A 24,114-nucleotide genomic window follows, 5' to 3' on the forward strand; every position below is an offset into this window, starting at 1 on the left:
CAATAAGAATGTACTGCACAAAATAGCATCTTCATATGTTGGATTCAGTACCGGTGTAATGCTGATATGCTTCCACAAAAAAACCCTCCTTCTATCTTCAGATGATGTCTATGTGTATAGCTCTACTTAATCTCGCATATACCTTCACACAATCCTTTTTCTCATTCCACATTTGATCTTACAAATAAGATCTTACATTTATACCATAAGCTAAGACCAATTTTAGTAGGTCAGCTCTACAAGATATTACAATAAAAATATTTTACAAACAATATAATATCCGATGCAATAACTGATTGAACATGTCGGCTTGATGCATTTACAACAATAATTAATCATCTCCATAACGTGCCATGTTGATCTGGAAAAGATAACCCTGTCGGTGTAACCCTAGACCTATTTGCCGGTAATAGCAAATATGCAACTATGAATATACCAATGAACAAAACTCCAGGACAAAATGTCTAGACGATGTCTTCGACATTACCAAGTGTTTTCCATTCCATTCCAAGTGTTGGTGATCATTATATCTTGCTAGTGTATCAAATACCAGTAACTGTGCAATAGTTACTTGCTTGTTGGTGAATGCTGCTAGATCTCCAAAGTGCTAGTGTTTTAGTAGGTGTTGACATCAATGACAAAACCATACCAAAATACCAACAATCTCCCCCTTTGGCATTGATGGCAACACAAGATGGAAAAACCATCAAAGTGCCAAAATAGAAATGCCAAGTACCAAAAACCAACAATCTCCAAAAAGATTATAACCAGAAAGTGATAATCTCTCCTAAACAACAATCTCTCCCCCTGGGAGCAACATGTGTTTTCCAAATTTTTTCCATACCAATCTCTCCCCAAAAGATAATAAAGATAATGTGTTTTTCCATATATATCTCTCCCCCTTTGACATCAAATGCCAAAGTTACAATAAAACCAAGTTCATATACAAAATACCAATCAATTCAATATACCAACTACTCCCCCTGAGAAGTAGCTTCCTCATCAAAGACCGGAATAAAAGATTTCTCTATTAATTATGCCAGTTGATGACAATGATCAACTGTCCAAGTCTCTACCGGTGGTGGTATGACTCCAAGCTGATCTCTGAGATATTCAAAGGTCTCCTTAGGCAAAGGTTTAGTGAAAATATCTGCAATCTGCTCTTTAGTATTCACATAAACCAGTTTTATGTACAACTTTGCTTCTTACTCAACCAAGAAACTAATTTGTTTCCAAGAAAAAATGCTCCGCTGGTGGTGCTTTTTCTATCATCCACATCTCCTGCCCAATTTGCATCTGTGTATGCACATAATTCAAAGTTTTCATCTCTAGGATACCATAATCCAAGATTTATAATGCCTTGTAAGTACTAGAAAATCCTTTTTTACTGCTGATTCATGATTTTTTCTAGGATTACTTTGAAATATTGAAACAATACATACTGCATTCATAATATCAAGTCTAGTTTGTGTCAAATACAGTAAACCTCCTATCATAGATTTGTATCTAGTTGGATTAACAGGTGTAGATTCATCCCTTTGTAATAATTTGTCATTTGTTGTCATAGGTGTGCTTACCGTTTTAGAGTTCTCCATCCTAAATTTCTTTAGTAACTCTTTTAAGTATTTGGATTGACTCAAGAATATACCTTTATCAGTCTGTGAAATCTGCAATCCTAAAAAGAATTTTATTTCTCCAATCATAGACATTTCAAATTCTTGCTGCATTTTAATAGAAAATTCCTTACATAATCCATCTTCTCCTCCAAAGATTATATCATCAACAAATACTTCTATAATCAAGATGTCATCATTAGTTACTTTATAATATAAATTGTTGTCTGCATTTCCTTTAGTAAAACCAATCTTTAAAAGATACTTATCCAATCTTGCATACCAAGCTCTTGGAGCTTGTTTTAGTCCATATAGAGCTTTTCTTAACCTACAAACCATATCATTGTCATTTGTCAAAGAAAATCCATCAGGTTGTTCAATGTATACTTCCTCTTCAAGATCTCCATTAAAAAATGCACATTTAATATCCATTTGATAAACTTTGTAGTTCTTGTGTGCTGCAAAAGCCAAAAATAATCTGACTGCCTCAATTCTAGCTACCAGTGCAAAGGTTTCATTATAATCAACTCCTTTCTAAGAATATCCCTTACACACTAGTCTTGCTTTATTTCTGACAACCTTACCATCTTCATTAAGTTTGTTTCTAAATACCCATTTGGTTCCAATTACATTTTTATCTTTAGGCCGGGGAACTAATGTCCAAGTGTTGTTTTTCTCAATTTGTTCTAATTCTTCTTCCATAGCTTTAATCCAAAATTTATCTTCACATGCCTCATTAACAGATGATGGTTCAATTTGAGAAATAAGACATACCTCTTCATTTGCCAATCTTCCTCTTGTCATAACTCCTTTAAACTTGTTTCCAATTATCTGACCTTTAGAATGATTCAGTCTTTCATACCGGGGTGTCTTAGTTTGTTGTTGTTCCTCAATTACTGTGGAATCCTCAGATGACACCAGGGTAACTGGATCTTCATTATGTAGTGGTGGATTTAGAGTAGGTTCATTTGTCAAAATTAATGTTGCCAGTTTAGAGTCTATATACCTTGAAGTTCCTCTGAATTGTTCATCAATCTTTACATTTGTACTCTCAACAATTTTCTGCAATCTCTTGTTAAAACATCTATATGATTTGCTCTTAGATGAATAACCAAGAAATATTCCTTCATCACTTCTAGGATCAAATTTTTCAATATACTCATATCGTCTGATATAACATTTACTTCCAAAAATTCTGAAATACTTAAGAGTAGGAGTATTACCAAACCATAGTTCATGAGGGGTCTTACCAGTTTCACCTTTGATGTGAACTTTGTTAAATGTATAGACTGTTGTGGTGACTGCTTCTCTCCAATACACATGTGGTAGGTTTGCTTCTGATAACATACTTCTTGTTGCATCCAAGATAGTTCTATTTTTCCTTTCAACAACTCCATTCTACTGTGGTGTTCGAGGTGCTGATAGTTGTCTTCTAATTCCATTCACTTCACAGAATGTATTAAATTCCTTAGATGTAAATTCACCTCCTTGATCTGATCTTAAACATTTAATTTTCTTACTGGTTTCATTTTCAACCAATGCTTTGAACAGTTTGAACTTTCCAAGTGCTTCTAATTTTTCTCTGAGAAAAGTAACCCAACACATTCTAGAATAGTCATCAATGATTAGCATGAAATATCTATCACCTTGTAAGCTTTTAGTTCTAGCTAGACCACATAAATCAGTGTGAATCAAATCAAGAGCATTATTTGATTTTTCTAGAATACTTTTGAAACTAGCTCTAACTTGTTTTCTAAATTGACATTCCTTACATACTATTTTCTGAGGTTTGACAATTTTAGGTAAATCTCTAACTGCCTTAGTAGTACTGATCTTTACCATGCAATCAAAGTTTACATGACAAAGTCTCTTATGCCATAACCAACTTTCATCTATATGTGCAATTAAGCATGTATTTTCATTGTTATTCAAATGAAAGATATTACCTCTAGTTTGATTACCGGTCACAATTTCCAAACCACTTCTGTTCATGATTTTGCATTTTCCATTTTTAAATTGTAACTGAAATCCTTTCTCAACTAATTGACCAACACTCAAAAGATTATGCTTTAATCTTTCAACATAGTAGACATTGTCAGTGCTATGATTACCATCAAGAGATATTGAACCCTTACCATTGATTGAACAAGCTTTGTCATCTCCAAATCTCACTAAGCCTCCATTGTATTCTTGAAAGTTCAAGAATTTACCTTTGTCTCCTGTCATATGATGTGAGCATCCTGAATCAATGATCCATTCATCCTTTACTTCAACTTTTGCTGCCATGGCTTGTACTATCGGTTGAGCAGTAGGTGTCGGTTGATCTTTTGTTATAGCAACAAAAACCCATCCATTGTCTGTCAGATCCTCATTAGAATCATCAGTCACACCTTCATCAGCAATGTAACAAGATTTGTCTTTATTTTTCTTAAATCTGTATCTCTGATATTTAGGGTTAGGCTTGTATATTCTTCTAGCTTCTTCTCTTAGTCTAGCATGTCTATCAGGGCATCTTGAAGCCATATGACCAATCTTATTGCAGTTAAAACATTTAAAGGGTGCTTTACCTTCATACTTACTTCCAACTGGACCTTTAGGCATTTTCCTTGCAAATAGTGCTTCAAGTTCTTCATTTTCTTTCCTTCTTTCTTCAATTCTCTTGCATAAAAGGCTTTCCAATCAGATTTGTCAAATGATGGAGCAGATGATGTTGATGCTTTAAAGGTCAAATCTGTCTTTATAGTAGCAACAAGACCAAATTCTTCAATTTCAAAAGCTGAAAGTTTCCCAATCAATGTATCCCTAGTAACTGATGTATTAGGCATTGTTCTTAACTCATTTATAGCAGTGACTTTCATTTTATATACCAATGGCAATCCTCTTAAAACTTTTGAAACAATTTCATCCTTACTTAAGGTTCCTCCACAATATTTAATACCCAAAACAATTTCATTTACTCTTTCCATAAAAGCAGAAATCCTTTCATCTTCTTCCATTTTCAGATGTTCATACCTGACTCAGAAGCTTTCAAGTTTTGCAATTTTGACTGTGGAATCTCCTTCATTTAGTGTTTCCAAATGATCCCAAATAGCTTTAGTAGTAGACCTATCTAATAGTCCCATGATTTGTTGATCTGATAATGCGCTCAAAAGTGCTTCTCTTTCTTTGCAATCATTTTCCTCATCTTTTGTCAAGTTAGTTGGATTGGGCTGACCTGGTACAGCAGCAGTATAACCATTCTTTGTAACTTCCCAGTTGTATTTTCCAATGCAATTTAGATGTGTCTCCATTCTAATCTTCCATATGCCATAGTTGGTTCCATCAATTTTAGGATTGTCCTTCTTGAAATAATTAGTAGACATTGGATCTCCTCAAGTTGTTAAACTTCTTCAAAAGAGGACTAAGCTCTGATACCAATTGTTAGGTCCCAGAGACAACTAAGAGGGGGGGAGTGAATCAGTTGTTAAATAAATTTAAACCAAATACAATTTAACCAACTTAATGCTTAATACCGGTAAACCAGTTAAGTATGTCGATAGATAGTTATAACAACTAATTGCTATACCAGTAAGGATTAGTGCATGAAACATAAACACAAAGTCATCCACAACACATAACACCAATATTTGTACATGGAAACCCTATAAGGGGAAAATCCATGGTGGGAAACCTTACCCACAATCAGATGATACTACTGCATACAGTAAGTGTACATAAATGGGGTCTGCACATGCAGAAAGGCCAACAGCCTAGAGCTCACTACTCAATCACAAAATGGGAGTCACATTGACTACAGTTGGATGGTTAAATCCAATAAGAATGTACTGTGGAGCCTACAATGGATGACCCAGGGAGATCCCATTATGTTTTTGTGGTGGATGATAACCATCAAGTTGAGCACCAGGGTACATTTGTGGAGACTTCAGGTGTCATAGGTGGTATCTCTTTATCTATGTTGTTTGATTCGAGAACTTTAGATTCCTTTATTTCTCCTTCGTTAGTGGAGTGATGTGGGATCTGGGTTGAAAAGCAAGCCAATAAGTGGCAGTTTGAGTTAGCTACTGGTTTCAAAGTGGTTATGGATTCTCTTGTTCGCAATTGTGTGTTGGACTTAGGAGTCTTCACCACCATTGTTGATCTTTGTGTTCTTTTGTTGGGGTCTTATGTTGTCGTGTTGGGCATGGATTGGCTTGATGCATACTAGGATAGAACAGAATGCCACTTGAAGATGGTGCAATGTTTGGGATACTATCGTGAGAGAGGGAAAATTGTGGGTGTGCAACGACCCATTTCTCTTCGTATGATTTCATCTATGCAATTGAAGTAGTTTTTTCGATGAGGATGTTAGCTATTTAGAGTTACAGTGAATGATTTGGATGAGGGACGGAGTTGATATGGTTCTCTTCTTAATCATTCTATTCTTCAAGATTTTTTAGATGTCTTTCCTATTATTATTTTGGGTATGCCACCTAAGTGTGACATTGACTTCCAAATCAATCTAGTTCCCAAAGCAGAGCCAAACTCTAGAGTGCCTTATCAAATGACCACTTAAGAGTTGAGTGAGCTTCAATTGCAGTTGGAAGATTTGTTAGCTAAGGGGTTTACTCGTCCTAGTGCTCCCCTGTGGGGAGCACTGGTCCTATTTGTTAAGAAGAAGGACAAATCCCCTCGCATATGCATAGACTATTGATAGTATATAAAGTGATGATGAAGAACCGTTATACTTTTTCGAGGTTCGAGAATCTCTTCGATCAGATAAAACATGCTAAGGTATTTTCTAAGATAGACCTTAACTTAAGGTACCATCACCTTCAAATTTATGAGGCGGACATTCATCAAACAAATTTTCACACTTATTATGGGCACTATGATTTTATAGTGGTTTTATTCAATCTTACCAATTTTTCCTCAATATTTATCAGTGTGATGAATGGGGTGTTTATAACCTACCTCGACATATTTTTCCTTGTGTTCCTAAATGAACTTTTGATTTATTTGAGAACCATAGAGGAGCATTTGAGATAGGTGTTGCAGTGTCTTTGAGATTATCAGCTATGTACCAATCTGGCTAGGTATGAATTATTCCAAACTTATGTGAAGTATTTGGGTCATGTCATTTCTGGAGAGGTGTTTCTATGGATCCTTCTAAGATTCAGGCAATCGTAGATTGGCCAGCACCCACCAATGTGGCCAAGGTTCACATTTTCATGGGTCTTGTAAGATATTACCATCAATTTTTCTAGGGATTTTTGCGGATAGGTCATCCCATTACTTCTCTTCAAATTATATGGATAGAGTAGTGTGAGGCAAATTTTTGGACTCTTAAGGAGTGTTTGACCAATGCACCTATTCTAGAAGTTTCAAATCTAGTAGGATATTTTTTGGTGTGTATCGATGCTTCTCTAGAGGTGTAATGCCCGCTAAAATACCCTAGAGAAACTAAACAACAATATACAAATAGAGATAAAAAAAATTTAAATTATCATCCAATAACAACTAATGCAACACATAACATCTCCATCTATTTATATACATTCATCAATTAACCAATATGAACATATATCATTACTCATTTCATGAATTAATGCAACCGAAAATAACACAACATCATTAATCTTTCCCTAGGGTACTTAGAATCATTCATTTCCACAATAGCATACTATGTGCATGATAGGTATTTTTCACCTTCATTAATGCATCATAATCTAATTATCTATTCATGAGATACGCAACCTACAACATTACTTACTTCCCAAGATATGCATAATTTTCTTTCTACCAATGCATCTATATGAAACATTCATGTTTACTAAGTCCATTCAACATCCTATAACATATTCATTTATTACTCCATGAGCATTCATCTTTCAAGATTATTTAACATTCTAACCAGCCTCTAATCATTCCATAAGATAATACAACTGATCCATAATGCAATTCCATTCTATTCCAACTTCAATTCATCTACAAATATAAGTACATTAAATACATCATGAGCATAGCTCTTCCTACTACAAGATTGCATCTATGATATACAAAAGTATTACATTACATACATTTTATCTTATCCATTACATAAATCTGCTACAAGGTACATCCATAGTACACCACGAAGAATAATCCACATCCACACAAGAAGAATCCCAAAGAACATCCCAATGGCTAAAAAGAACCAACCTCGCGACCATGTAGAACCAAAGGAACCACCCCCCATGCTAGGAGATGACACAAGGTCCTGACACATACTCTAAACCTAAGCTGGCACCTATAACCAAGGAGACTAACCACATAAGGACTCTCAAGCAATAACTTACACAATGCAATAGGAATGAACTCCTAGAGGCATAAAACTCATCAAAATATAAATGCATCCAATAAGCATAATCATAAATCACAAAGGGGAAACACATGTAGGAGTGGAGTTTCATCACATGCCATCCTCATAACACAATAACATAATATCACAAGGCACTAGCCTGATGGACATGTGGAGCCATCTCAACCTATGAGAGACTAAGGGAGATTAGCTTACCATCTTCACAACCTTCTCATGCTTATCCTAAAACATCCTCCCTAGGACTAAGTCATGAGGCACAAATCAATTTATCATCTTATTAATTAATCTAACTACCCAACCCATCAATTATTAGGTTATCATTTATTTACAAATCACGGAAAACTCCAATGTGCCCTAGTGGTATAGACTTCATGCATCTTTACAAGGAACCTCATGCAAGCCTATCTCTCGTGACCCTGATCATCACAAGGAAGCCCACTCCCCCCCCCTAACATGGTCTCAAACATGACAAAACAAGAGGCTCTAGAATCATAATTAGATCTGAGAACATACATAAATCTGAAATCATAAATAATCCATATGCAAACAACAATCTCATCTCATAATCATGTGAAAGTTAACATCATGAGAACCAAAAGAAATTAGCCTCTTGGCCAAATAAACACATCAAGGCCATAAGAAATGCCATCAAATCTGAAATGAATCATCAAATAATCTTAGCAAGGCCTATCCACTTGCTGGTGCATAATCACATGAATCTCAATCTCTCTCTTGGCGCATCAACAAGAGAGGAAGAACAAACAACTCAAATGGAATAAAATTCATACAAAACTCAAAAATAAATCATATGAAAACATTACCAATCATAAATCAACATTAGACAACATCATAAATGCCCTCAAAAAGCCTCTGGTACGGCCTCAAATCCAACTGACATCAAACAGACTTCAAACTAGGAAAAATCCTAAAAAATATACATAATGGCGCATACGACTGAAAGCTTAGCGCATCTGGGTGATCTCTTAGCATGTAGGGTGATTATCTTAGTGCATCTAGTCATTCCTTTAGAGCATCGAAAAAAAGTGTAAATTTCGGCAAAAAACTACTTAAGTGTGGAATCAAAACTACTTGAAAAATAATCAGCCAAATATGGCATATTTATACTCGTTGGAATCGGCACAAAATGAACTATAATAATATGTGGAAAAAAATTAATAAATTTCACCCAAGGAACTCCAATTGAAAACATAATGCAGACTTTTGGAGGAAGAACATCTCCAGAACTGTCAAAACTGAGGCAATACTCAACAACCTTGAATCTAAAACATAGAAAGCATAGTATATAACTCAAATAAATTTAAAAGAGACATTCCACATAACAAATAACATCCATACACAAGAGGATGAGTGAAATAGAAATCTATTAAAATAATTCATACAAAACATATACAAAATCTGCAAGATATTCCTCATGTCGAACATTCACGGCAATGCACAGAAAGCATTATTTATAGAACTATAAACCAAGCAAAGAATCTAAAATCCCATGGCTACACATTCCAAATCTAGGAAGACTAAAGAGAATGCATAAACCAATCCTTTTTTTTAAAAACCAAATCAAACATGAAGCATACAAGTTTTCAAAACTTTGAAAGCAAAACAAGAAACCAATGGAGAGGCCTCCAACCTGCAACCTGTGTGATGGTTTGTAGTTGAAGAAGAGTTCCCACAAGCCAAACCCGAAATCCAACCAAACTTTAGCCAAAAACCAAGAATCAAGAAATCCCCCCCCAAAACCAAGGAAGAAAATGTTGGAGAAATTCCTAGAGAATAGTCAACCCAACCAAAAAACCTCACGGGAATGAAAAAAATAAAAAGCAACAATAAAGCTTATCAAATATTAAAATAATCATAAAACCAATAATTGTTAATTATCAAATAATTAAATAAATTAACCATTAAATAATTTATTACTTCCAATATTTAATATTAATTAATATTTAGACTATAATCAATAATCAATAATCAATAATTAATTAAATAATCTTTACAAAATTATTAATTAATTAAATACTATAATTTTAAAAATCATAAATCAAATAATCAAAAGCTCAAATAGCTTAAATCAAATAATACTAATTATCAAATCTCTCAACAAATAGACAAATAATCCAATGCCACATAAATAACCACGCGACAATAAAATCAACCACAACATAAATAATCCTCATACCAAAAGAGTCAATCAATACTAACATACTCCAAAAACTGAAAGAGCCAAGCTAGCAACTGACATGACCAATTGCACCTAGTGACAACTTAAACCTAGAGTATGTGAAGGGAAACTCATGCCATCTCTGAACCACATAAGCCATTGGAACTAAAGACACGCTCAAACCTGTGAAGCCAGGTGGAGTCAATGTCTGGTACCTGCAAAATCCTGCAACCACAAAATGATAATACAACGTATACATATACATATATAGAACAAGCAAGTGATAGAGAATCACGACAACACATCCCGCTCGCAATGAGTGATGTGGAATCGTCTCTATCACGAAGACAATCAAACAATAGTCAGACACATCTCATAAAAATCTCATCACATGTAAACATAAAGTAGGGTTAGTGTAATCATAATCATCATCAAAACCATGATAAATCTAATTTATAAATAATCCATCACATAGTGAGCATATAAAATCCATTGAGTACATATATCATCAAATCACATGATCAATCATGATAGTACCAACATCCATATAGATAAATCAAAATAGCATATGTCCAATATTATCTAACATCATCCAAATCATCAAAATATAGTCTAGATAAGTCTATCAAGCATAATATAAAAGTCAACTCTAGTCAAAATAAGTCAAATCAAGGGTAGACACTACAAGAGGGATTGGGAACAGTTCTCATGTAGGACAAACATGTGATTGCATATGTCTCACAAAATAAAGGATCACGAGCTAATTTAACTTACTCATGACTTAGAGTTAGATGTTGTTGTTCATTCTTTGGTGAGGTGGAGACATTTTCTTCTTGGGCACTGGTTTGAGTTGCATAGTGACCATTGGAGTTTGCAGTACATGTTCACATAGCCAAATAAGAATGCCAGACAACAACAATGGATGGAGTTCCTTTGTGATTATTACTTAAAAGTTAAGTACATTCAAGGAAAGGAAACTTTTATGGTGGATGTGTTGAGTTGTAGGAGACATTAGTTGTCAACAATGACTCTTAGTGTCGTTTTGAGGAGCCAGATTCATAGAGCACTTTCTTTGGATGCTTGGTATTAGGAGGTGAGAGAGGAGATTGAATCAGGGAGAGTTATAGAGGGGAGATATGTAAGATATTCTTTGGATTAAGATGGTCTTCTTTGCAATTTAGGCCATATCTATGTTCCACCATCAAAGGGACTACACACTTTGATCTTGATAGAGGCACATTGTGCACTTTATTTGGCACATCCTAGTGTCAAAAAGATGCATGTGGACCTTCGATAGTTGTAGCATTGGTCCGGTATGAGATGTGATGTAGAAAATTGTGTATCTTGATGTGTGAAGTGCTAGAGAGTGAAGGTTGAACGTTAGCATCCTGTAGAGTTATTACAATCGAACCTAGTTCTGAAATGGAAATGGAACATCATTTTAGTGGACTTCATTGTTGGTTTTCTGATATCTTCTCATAGACATGATTTTATCATGATCATCATTGATAGGTTGACCAAGGTGGCACACTTTTCTTCGATTTAGTCTTCCTATAGAGCAGTGACAGTGGCTTGAGTTTTCATTGAGGACATCATGAGGTTGCACAGGATTCCCTGCTAGACTATATCAAACTGAGATCTTGTATTCACTTCAACATTATAGAGTTCTCTTCAACATCCCTTTGGGGCTTAGCTCTACTTTAGCTCAATATATCATCCTAAGACAGATGGGAAAAAGTAGAGGGTGAACCAGGTACTTGAATGCTCCAGATGTATGTCATGGACTAATAGTATCGTTGGGAGGATTACCTATATTTGGTGGAGTTTACTTACAGTAATGAATATGATAGTTTTATCGGTATGTCCCCTTTGCAAGCTTTGTATGGTCAACTTTATCATACTCCTCTAAATTGGGATCAATTAGAGGATCGAATTTTTTTGGGACTAGAGATGCTTTAGGAGATGGAGCAGCAAGTGACTCATATTCGTGAGAATTTGGTGGCAATGTAGGATAGACAAAAGAAATATGCAGATGTTCACGGTATGGATCGACAGTTTTCCGTAGAGGAGAAGGTTCTTTTAAGAGTCAGTTGTGAAAGAGTCCTATCTATTATGGAAAAGGCTCTAAGTTTGTGCCTTTCTTTGTTGGATTGTTCAAGAATTTGAAGAAAATTGGTCCTATGGCTTATCATCTCGGCTTACCACCCATCTTGTCTCACATCCATGATGTGTTCTATGTTCTAGTTCTGAGGTCCTATTTCCCTGAAGTGACCCATGTGTTGGATTGGAATTCTTTGTAGGTAGAGGATGAGCAACTTTCTTTGGAGCTCATGTGCATACTTCAGCGTTGAGGGTTGACCCTTAGGGGTCACAACATAGAGTAGGTAAGGGTCCAATGGGACTCTAATGATGAATCTTTAGCAACATGGGAGGATACAACATGAATGAGAGATCTCTTTCCCTATTTGTTCTCAAGCTTCCAGGAGTAAGCCTAGTTCTAGAGGGGGGTGATGTAGTGCCCTTCCATGACACACTCTTTTATGATACTTATGATATATACTTATGGAATTTATGTTCCTGATACTCTTTGTTTGTTGTTAGACTCTTTATGTTGAGAAACTTATATGATGACATTTTATACATTATGCTGCTATGTTGGATGATGTTATACTCATGATATATGATGATGTTAGGGTCTATGTTTGGTTAGTTTGTGTTTATTTACTATCTAGTAAATGTGCTTTAAATTTATTTATTATGATGTCATGTGATTACACTTGTTTTGTGATTACATTAGATGTGAATGATGTTGATGTCATTTAAGATGATTATATCTTTTCTATGATGTCTTACTAACTTATGGATGTGAAAGCGATGATGTCAAATCACTTATTTATGAGCAGGGTGTGATATTGTGATTCTCTTTCACCTAATTGTATATTTTATGGTTATGTATATATTGTGTAAAGACATTGGTGTTATCTAGGATGTGGGTACTAGGTATCAACTCCACCTAGTCTCATAGGTCTAAGTGTGCCTTTAATCCCAATGGTAGTTCATCATAGGTGACATTAACGCCCTACCACATTCTAACCCTAGTCAGTGTCCTATGTGACTTCTGGTGTTCTTGGCTAGAGTCGTCTTGTTAGGTTTTATGTGGTTTTAATTATGACGCATTTTATTTAATTTTGTGGATGGTTTCTTGTTTTATGGTTAGAGTAAATAATAAGTAAATTATAATGTGAAATCCTAAGTGTGAACGATTAATTATGTGGGTTATATTATGGGTCTCATATTAAAGTATTTATATTATTTTGTGGATTATATTATATTATCATTTTCATTATGTGGCAATTGATGAACCAAAAGAATGGATATATTTTATTTGTGTTTATGTGTCATTACTGGGATATTAGGAAGTCTAGATATGTCTTTTCAGTTCAGAACCTTTTCTAAGTGATAAGATTTTATATGTTTTGACGGTATGGTCATGTAACGTGAGCTTATTTGATACATGTTCCTTTTTGATACAATACAATAGGTAATTATGCTATGAGGAATATCCATGGTAATGTTGCATGTAGATTTTGAAAGCTACTCTAGTAGGGATAATTAGGCCTATATTTGTGTGTTACTACTTATCAAATTGCCATTAGTTTTTATATTCAAAGTCATACTATATACTCTAGTCGGTTAACACTACCGAATCATGCAGTCGGTATACACAGAGAAGTTGGTATGCACAGTCTAGTCAGTTACAGAAGAAAGTAGTCATAGAACACAGTATACACCGAGCTATCTACCGAGTATCTTTTTATAGCTACCGAGCAGCAAAGATGACACACCGAGTTGATATACACCGAGTGAAACGTGTTTCCAGATACATTGAACTTGGACATGCATATGAAAACCTGTTACAAGATCGAGGCACATCTAACCATTATCACATTGGAAATTGCACCAGAAGATTGTGTATGATTTTAAGATCAATCTAACCAATGAAATATTTTGTATAGTTATTCATTCGAGGAATCTTGTTTGTAAGATCGAAGCAATGAAGTAGATCACCATCTTAAGAGATCTATTTATACAGCATGAGTTAAGGGTGTATGTATGAGTGTAAGAAGACTGTTATAGAGACACAAAGGTCACCGAGAAGGTTTTTAGAGAACAGTCGAAGAACAGAGTAAACAAAAGGGTTTACCGAGTTACTATATGGGTTACCGAGGTATGCTAGAAGCAAGGTAATCTATTCTGAGCACATAGAATCTGCTATAACATTTCAGATGTAAAGTTGCAGATATTTGTAATAATTTTATTGTAATATTGTGAAGTTGTAAGAGAAACCTTTAATGGGGTAAAAGACTCTAATCAAGTCTATAAATTATAAAGCCTCTAACCAGGTGCAACATTCAAAATAAATGTTGTAAAATCCTTTAGCAAGGTAGATCTAATAGATCTTGTTACTCCTAACAGGGTAAGCTATCAGAAATAGCTAATATGTAGCTCTAACCGAGCACTCTTTATTATTGCAGTAGTGAAGTTGAGGGTGCCATCCCCACCGCAGTTTCTCTCTCTAACCAAGAGTTTCTGCGTAACCAAAATATATGTGTTATGGAGTGAATCATGTATGATTGTTATCTATTTGTTTTAACTTTATTTTATGTTACTGCACTATTCTATTTATGCATAACTGTAAAGTTATTATTCAAGAAAAGTTTTGGAGTACTGATTCATCCCTCCCCTCTCAGTACATTAGCTTTCCATATTGGGCCTAACAATTGGTATCAGAGCTTGAATCTTGGAAAAGGGTTTAATTACCTAAAGAGAAAGATCTTATCAATGGAAGGCTACAAACAATCTCGAAGGATTATGTATCTGGAAGAAGAGTTGGATCATGCTAATCAAGTGATTGCAGACATGCAAAGGCAACTACAAAAATCTCTGAAAGTAAGAAGAAGATTATCTGATGACTTGCAGGATTCTCAAGTGTTAGTGGAACAAATTGAGACATCATCTGAGAATAGTATATCTGAAGAGATTGAAGAAATGATTGGGGTATTGAAAGAAAAGAACAAAGCATTGGCTGATCAACTAAAAGCAATGAAAATAGAACATGAACATTTCAGCACACAAATGATTGAAAATCTAGATGCATTAAGGACAGCTAAGGATAAAACAAGAGATCTAGAAAGAGAGAAACAACAACTTGAAGTCTTAGTATCTGATAAAAATGATGAAATCATAAGGTTGACTGGGATTCAACAAAATATGACAGATCAACTAGGTTATGCACATCATGAAGCAATTATGAAGAATGATGAAAATCAAGCATTGAAACTCAAAGTATCAAGGTTGACCAATGAACTTGAAACAGAGAAGAAATCCAAAGAAACACTAAAGAAGAGTTATGAAGCATCAAAGATGTTGGATGAGCAACTGAATACAAGAAGACCCAACAGAGATGCAGGACTCGGTTACAAAGGAAAAGACTCTACCGAGAAAGGAATTCATACTACTGAGAGAGGAGAATCATCAAAGCAAGTTGGAAAAAGGAATAACATCAAAAGAAAGAAGCCTATTTGCTACTACTATGGAAATCAAGGTCACACTGCCAACATGTGCCAAATCAGAAAAGGTAAGCAACTGAATATCACTAAGTCCAATGGTTATTGTTACAATTGCAATAAATATGGTCACACATTTAACCAATGTAGGACAAAGTCTGTTAACAACTATCAGAAGGCAAAATACAAAGGGTTTTGTAGAAACTGTAATAGATATGGACATAGTACTGAGAAGTGTTGGCTTAAGAAAAAGAACTACATGTGGTCTGCACACCGAGCAAACACTAGAGGTTACCGAACTTACACAGATCCTTACCGACAATATGCAGCAGTACCATGGGATTACAATACAAGGATATGGTGTGAATGTTGTGGAAGATATGGACATATTAGTGCCAACTATTTTATAAGGTTTGGAATGAACAAACAAAGATCATGGAGAAATCCTGGTATGGCATGTTTTCATTGTCACAAAGTTGGACATTTAGCTAGAGATTGTAGAGATCAACCTAGAGGAGACACTGAAGAAATAAAAGAGAAATTAAAGATGATTTGGAAAAAGAAGGAAATCATGTCAAATGAAGAAAGCACCTTACCTACCGAGTTAGGTGCACCTATTCCAAATTAATCAAAAAAGGTATTAAGGGACTGCATTCTCTAAAGGTTAAAATCATAACAGTTCCTATTCTATTATGTACTAAATTCAAAATCTGTATAGTCAAGATGCATTAGTAAGTTTGAAATTCTATCAAAAGTACTTTACAAGAAACCTGTCAAGTCGGTGAATACAGGAAGCCTGTCAAGTCGGTAAATGAAGGAAATTTGGTTACTCGGTTAAATCAAAAAAAAGGAGAGTAAATCAGTTAAAGGCAAACCGAGCACATTTAATGTTTTTGACCTAACCCGCACGGAGCCCAATAAGGTATTTTGTGTACTTAAAAGAATTTTCACGTTCATTTACACTTAGCAAGTTTTCAAAAGAGCAGAGCAGAGCGATTCCAAGGTGATCAAAACCTCATTCAAAGCGAATTCAAGGTATTTACATCAAATCTCATCGCATTGTTAAGCTAGCTTACCAATCTTATCAAATTGTTATTATCTGCTGAGTGTGAAGCGTCTGCTATTTGTAAACCATCAAACCCTAAGGATAGTTTTCTAAGTTTTTACCTGAAATCTTCAATGGTGCCCAAGATCCAAGATCCCATTATTGTCAAGAATGTAGAGAAGCCCTCACTGAAATACTCTTTGACTCCTAAAGTTGCCTCCGAACTGGATGACAAAACTGCCTTTTCACTCATCCCGGATCGAGTCTTGTTAGTCGAAGATGTGAGATTCTTCACCAAAAGCCGTGTTGAAGAACTTGGTCATGTTGAAATAAGAGACACCTATGATGAACTATGTACCGATGTTGTATTAAACAACAAGTATGAACACATCAAAATAAAGGATTGACTGAAGCCCTAACCTATCCTTGTGTGTTCAAGCCCCAATGGGTCAAGTTTGTTTTGAGCAGAGTTCATGATGATTTCATGTGGCTTGAAGAGCAACCATTTAAAATAACCAAGGAAATCATTTGTGTGATCACCGGTTATCCTATCTATGATCATGCATGAGCTCAAAAGATGATATCACAGAAGGAATTAATCAGTTTAACCAGAGTAGAATCTGATTACAGAGGACTAAAACTAAACAATATCACTGATGCAGAACTTAAGTTTGCCATTAGAGTAATCAGTTATTGTTTCTTCCAATCAGCAAGGGAAAATAGTGTACCCTGTGCAGCAGTTGACATAGCTTATAAAATTGTGAAAAAAGGAATGAAAATTGACTTATGTGAAGTGTTACTGAAGAACCTATTTGAGAATTTGAACACAATAAGGAAGCCAAAGAAGAACAACTTGGCAAATACACTAAAGTTTGGTTCACTTCTTGTATGCATGTTTTTCTACTTTGAAAAATTCTTTCCATCAGTTGGTAAAGTAGTTTGGGAGCTACACCGACCAATCACCCATTAGATTAATGACTTTATCAAGAAACTAGGTGATAATTTCAATGATATAATGGATGATTATTTCAATAAATTTCAGGAGAAAATGCACAACAGGTACTGGATTCCACCCCAGCTAGTGGAGAAATATAAAGATGACATATGCTTTGAGGTAGACACTGACTACTGTTATGTGAATGTTGTGGAACCAAGAACTCAATCTTTGCCACCTATGGGTTAGGAGATTGACTTTGATATCACACAACAACAAATTGATGCATATCTTACATTGCCAAGGCATGCTACCGAGCTGAGGTATGGAACCTATGAAGAGGTGAAGGGAAAAGTAAAAATGAGCATTGTAGTACCCAAGGTTACAAGAAAAGGAAAAAAGATGATAAAGGTTTTAACGAAGAAATTTGGAGAAGATTCTTCCTCCACACCTGTCAAAGGCACTCTTGCCATCACCGAAGAGGAATCAGAAGCTCAAGAGGTAGCTATAACACTGAGCACCGAATTGCCTAAGGGTAAAGTGTTGAAAAGAAAGAAACTGGACACTTCAAAGGCTCTACCGAAGCTCCTCAGGATACAACACAAGGCACCGAAGGTCACAAGTCTACAACAGGAGAAGATACTACTCTAGAATAGACCTCTCAAGCACCTTCGAGCACCGAAAATGTAGCAGCTAAGACACCACAACAGCTACAGGAACCAACCAAAGTGTTGCCTCTACCGAGCAACCTACCGAGGGTTAGCGAGCCTCTCAAGCTATTGTCTTGGTCCAACCGACCAAAGGTAAAGTGAAGAAAGTGAAAAAGAATAGTTTCAAAGTTGATTTATCTAAACCAATAGTGTTGCCCAATGTGGATATATCAAAATTGAAGGGGCAAGCACTCATTGATTTTGGTGAACTATGCAAAGAAAAGGCCAAACAAGAAAAGCAGATGGCCATACAAAAGAAGAATAAAGTACTTTAGAAGGTGAAGACACTGCTATCAGATATGCTACCTACAGCTACAGTGTCAACTGATGCAGCCATCCACATTCAACTGGATGAACTCCTTAATCAAATCAAAACATATGGAGTTGATGCATCTGAGTATTTGAGCAAGCTAAAAGACAAGGAGCTTACTGCAAAAATGATAGAAGAGGTACAGAAAGCTCTAGCTATTGGCAAAGTCAAACTTGTCAAATTCATTGTTGAGTTGTCCCCTCAACTCAAGCATATTCTTTATTTATTTTAGAAGCTTTGTACATTTTCTATATTCATTAAAGATATCAAGAATAAAACTGATGCAATTGAGAAAGAGTTCACCGATCTCTCAAATAAGTTGACTCCAGAGCCCAATTCAGTTCAGAATTTTTATACCAAGCTTCAACAGCTCATGGCTCAACAATTGGAACTAAGAAATGAAGAACATAAGATCAGGATGGATATAATGACACTCTAGACATTAATCCTTCCTCATCTTTCATCAGTTCAAAAACAGATTAACCGAGCCACACGCCTATCTACTACACAAGAGGGAAGCACTCTTGATGGCTTAATATCACTATTGGCTGATATTCAAGCACAAAATTCTTTAATGGAAAGTGTAAAAGATGCACTCTCTATCGCTCTCACCGATGCCCAAAAAAAGTACAAATCCATTTTTGACCAGTTACCACCCTCGGATGGAAATTAAGTTTTTGATGTTTGTCAAAAAGGGGGAGTAATATGATAATCTTGAGAGTAATACAGTCTTGATGATACAGTTTTGATATAGTATTCAGAGTATTGTATACAGGGGGAGTATACCGAGCAGAGTATGCAGAGTAAGCAGAGCACACAAGCATAGAACCGAGCATGCAAAATCAGAGTTATGTATAGTATAATGATAAGGGGAGTATATCTGAATATACTATTTCATTGACTATTGTATATACTGTCAAGTAAAGTCATTTTGCAAAGTATATAGATTTTTGAGTTATGACTTTGAAAGTAGTTTTTGTCAAACATCTCAACTAATGTCAAAAGGGGAGATTGTTACTACTTATCAAATTGCCATTAGTTTTTATATTCAAAGTCATACTATATACTCTAGTCGGTTACCACTACCTAATCATGTAGTCGGTATACAAAGAGAAGTCTGTATGCACAGTCTAGTCCGTTATAGAAGAAAGCAGTCACAGAATGCAGTATACACCGAGCTGTCTACCGAGTATATTTTTATAGCTACCGAGCAACAAAGATGACACACTGAGTTGATATACACCGAGTGAAACATGTTTCCAGATACATTGAACTTGGACATGCATATGAAAATGTGTTACAAGATCGAGGCACATCTAACCGTTATCACATTGGAAATTGCACCAAAAGATTGTGTATGATTTTGAGATCAATCTAACCAATGAAATATTTTGTATAGTTATTCATTCGAGGAATCTTGTTTGTAAGATCGAAGCAATGAAGTATATCACCGTCTTAAGAGATCTATTTATACAGCATGAGTTAAGGGTGTATGTATGAGTGTAAGAAAACTGTTACAGAGACACAAAGGTCACCGAGAAGGTTTTCAGAGAACAGTCGAAGAACAGAGTAAACAAAAGGGTTTACCGAGTTACTATATGGGTTACCGAGGTATGCTAGAAGCAAGGTAATCTATTCTGAGCACATAGAATCTGCTATAACATTTTAGATGTAAAGTTGCAGATATTTGTAATAATTTTATTGTAAAAATTGTGAAGTTGTAAGAGAAACCTTTAACAGGGTAAAAGACTCTAATCAAGTCTATAAATTGTAAAGCCTCTAACCAGCTGTAGCATTCAGAATAAATGTTGTCAAATCCTTTAGCAAGGTAGATCTAACAAATCTTGTTACTCCTAACAGGGTAAGCTATCAGAAATAGCTAATATGTAGGTCTAACCGAGCACTCTTTATTATTGCAGTAGTGAAGTTGTGGGTGCCATCCCCACCGCAATTTCTCTCTAACCAAGAGTTTCTGCGTAACCAAAATATATGTGTTATGGAGTGAATCATGTATGATTGTTATCCATTTGTTTAAACTTTATTTTATGCTACTGCACTATTCTGTTTATGCATAATAGTAAAGTTATTATTCAAGAAAAGTTTTGGAGTACTGATTCACCCCTCCCCTCTCAGTACATTAGCTTTCCATATTGGGCCTAACATTGTGCACGTTAACAATTTCATGTAGGGTTAAAGAAGAATGTTCAACCAATCCAAGATGTTCAACAATAAAGATCATGGAGTTGTTGGCCGAGAGGAGAGACAACAAGGATTTTCATTGAAAAAGTCAACTGGTGGTTAAAAGTGGCTTATTATGACTTATCTGAATACTTAAATGGTTTCCTTTGTTGAAGGAGTAGATTTAGGACTGAGGTTACGCTTGATTCTCATTGTTGTTCCAACAAACTTTGACTGATTCTTGGTATTTGTAACTTCACCTTCTTTTTCTCCTTGTTCAATAAAAGCATCCTCCTTGAAATTTGGGAGTGGTATGTTAGTTAGTTAGGAATTTAATGCTTTAAATAATCTCCCACCTTCTCTTGTACGGTGGTTGAGAAATAGATAGTTTTCAGTTGTTGTAAAATAGTTTTAAGTTAAAGAAGCAGACTTCCAGCAATCTGTTGTTATGTTATCAAGTACTTTCGAATCAATAAGATGATACTTTAATTTCCAGGCATTTGATTCTGTTGTTTGGATGCTTTCTAAGGGGGCCCACTTAGTGAGTAAAACTTTGATTTCTTTTATCAATAATTTCTCATTTTGTATTTAGCATTATCTTGATCATGAACTATTCCTGTAGTGACTGAAATACTTCCTATGACTGTTCCTGCAGCCACTACAAACTGAGTTGAATCTCGTTTGTTGATCATGGATAAGTCATGTCTTTCTTAGTTATTTCTTATAAGTTAGTTGGTTTTCCTTGCAAGCATTTCAATTATTTGTTTCTAGTATTTTCTTAGGCAACATTTCAATTTCAGCAATAGGAAAAGGTAGTTGTTTCAATCTTTCTAGTACATATACTTTGCAGACCCATTTCAAGTATATGCCCTAGGTTGACAACTAAATACACCTTCATGATGAAAGATAATTACTTATTCGAATGTCTAATCCTTGAGGTAGGATTTCAAGGTCTAATTATTGAACCATTAGGAAGGGCAGTCATTTTTGGCGCCATTGTCAGGGATGGTGTCAAACTAGAAACCTTGGTAGTATTGATAATTGTACTATGTTTTCACTAGTTAAAAGTTATGTTTCCATTTACCTTTATATAGTAATGGCCCATAATACTATGATATGCCTAGGAGAAGAGACGCTTTAGAGAGGTTTCTTCCTAATGAACCATATCTTGGCAATAATTTTTAGCAAGCTTATAATTTATTTGAAGATGGAGACCAAGATATAAACCCATTAGCTGAGTTGTTTGCCAACATTGAGGAGCCATCTGATCAAGAACTTGTTGAGAACCCATTTGCTTTGATACATTATCAGGAAAGAATGGTTAGCCAAAATCCACCTAACCAAACTACCTTTGAATTCCCTATTACAAATCAAAAAGATAATAACAACCTCTAGAATATCCTTGCTTCAGTTCTCACTATGTTTTATGGGCTTGTGACAGAGGATCCAAACACCCTTTTGTTTGAATTTGATATTCTTTGTCGAAGTTATGATTACACTACTGATGCTCACAGACTCAAACTATTTCCTGTTACTTTCAAAGAAGGGGCTCTGAGATGGTTTATGAGTCTAGGGAGAGATGTTGTTGACAGTTGGGAAGCCATGCAAACCAAATTTCTTGAGAAATACAAAGAATGTTATAGAAGTGGTAATAGGAGAGATGACATCTTCAGGATGCAGCAATAGGATGATGAAAATTTGGAAGACTGTATTTCAAGGTTCTTGTTCTCCCTAAACAAAAATTTAGATTATACTCCTAATCAAGAGTCCCAAAAGTTTCTTTTTCTCAGAGGGATAAATGATGATTGTATTGAATCTCTGGACCTAATAAGAGGGGGAGACATCACTCAAGTCCCTTGGGAGAATATTAAGAAGATATGCCAGAACTATTCTCGAGCAATTGCAAAAAAGGGAAGATGATATCAAGCTACTAAAGGAAAATCCTCCAATGGAATTTCAAGGATGAAAATTACTCACTCACCATCTGATTTCAAGCAAGATATTATAAAAAAAATGGCCACACAGTTGGACACACTCTAAGAAAAGAGGAAGCATGAGGAAGCAGTGGCAATCCTAGATGAATATTGCCCTCACTGTAGACAAAAGAAAAAAGATTGCAGATGCAAGACAGTACACGAATATTGAAAACCAACATGCTTTATTAGAGTTCAAACCTATTGAAAGAGAGGAGGACCAAATCTTTTATGTTTCTCAAATGAGATCATGGGCTCCACAACAAGATATGCCACCTAATCCTTTATCCTTTAATGGTCCTTATTCAAATTCATATAATCCTAGAAATCAGTGGCAAAATCAATATCCCACTCATTATGGGAACTTTCCTCGAAAAAAATGGAACAATTCCCAAAATGAATGGACCAATTACTGAAACCCCCCTCCTCCTTGGTAGCAAAATCAACGAGTTTGGCAGCCACCTCAGGGAAATTGGGAACAAACACCTTAGTGGAGAGCAGGACAACAATGGCCAAATCAATCCTTCAATTTCCTACAACCTCCTCAACAACCCCAACAACAGGCTCTAATGCCTCCACCCAATCAAAATGTTGCTACCTCGACCCAATCAAAATGTTGCTACCTCGACCCAATCAAAATGTTGCTACCCCGCCTAAACCTACTCTGTTGCTAGCTCAGCCTATGCCCAATCTTAACACTAAACAACTACAAAAACAATAGGTTTATACTACTAATCCAAACCAATACCCTACCTATGTTGTTAGTATTAGTGATATCCACTTAAGGTCAGGAACAACTCTTCTTGCACCTTCACTTCCAATGATAACAGACATGCCTGTTGAGGACCACATCCAACAAAGTGCCACAACTCCACTTGTTCCATCAAAGCCAATACAACAAGAATCAAGCAATGCACCTCCATTTCCTCAAAGATTGGAGGTGGAGCCAACCAAACAAAAAAAGAACCTATGTTTGATATTGTGGACTAGTTAAAGAATGTATGTGTCAAGATACCTTTATTTGAAGCAATAAAGGACATTCCAAAATATTGAAAGGCAATTAAACAAGCTTGTTTGAAAAAGTTAGGAAGAAAGAAAAAAGACCCATAGATGGTCCATGTTGTAGGCCAATTAGCAGACCTTATGCTAGGAAAATTTTGTCCCTAAGTATTCAGACTTAGTGAGTCTTATTGTAGCAGTAGTCATTAATGGAGTTCAATTTAATAATGCTCTTATTAACCTTGGGGCAGTTATAAATGTTATGACAAAGG

The sequence above is a fragment of the Cryptomeria japonica genome, chromosome 2 (genome assembly GCF_030272615.1).
Source record: "Cryptomeria japonica chromosome 2, Sugi_1.0, whole genome shotgun sequence".
Taxonomy (NCBI): Eukaryota; Viridiplantae; Streptophyta; class Pinopsida; order Cupressales; family Cupressaceae; genus Cryptomeria; species Cryptomeria japonica.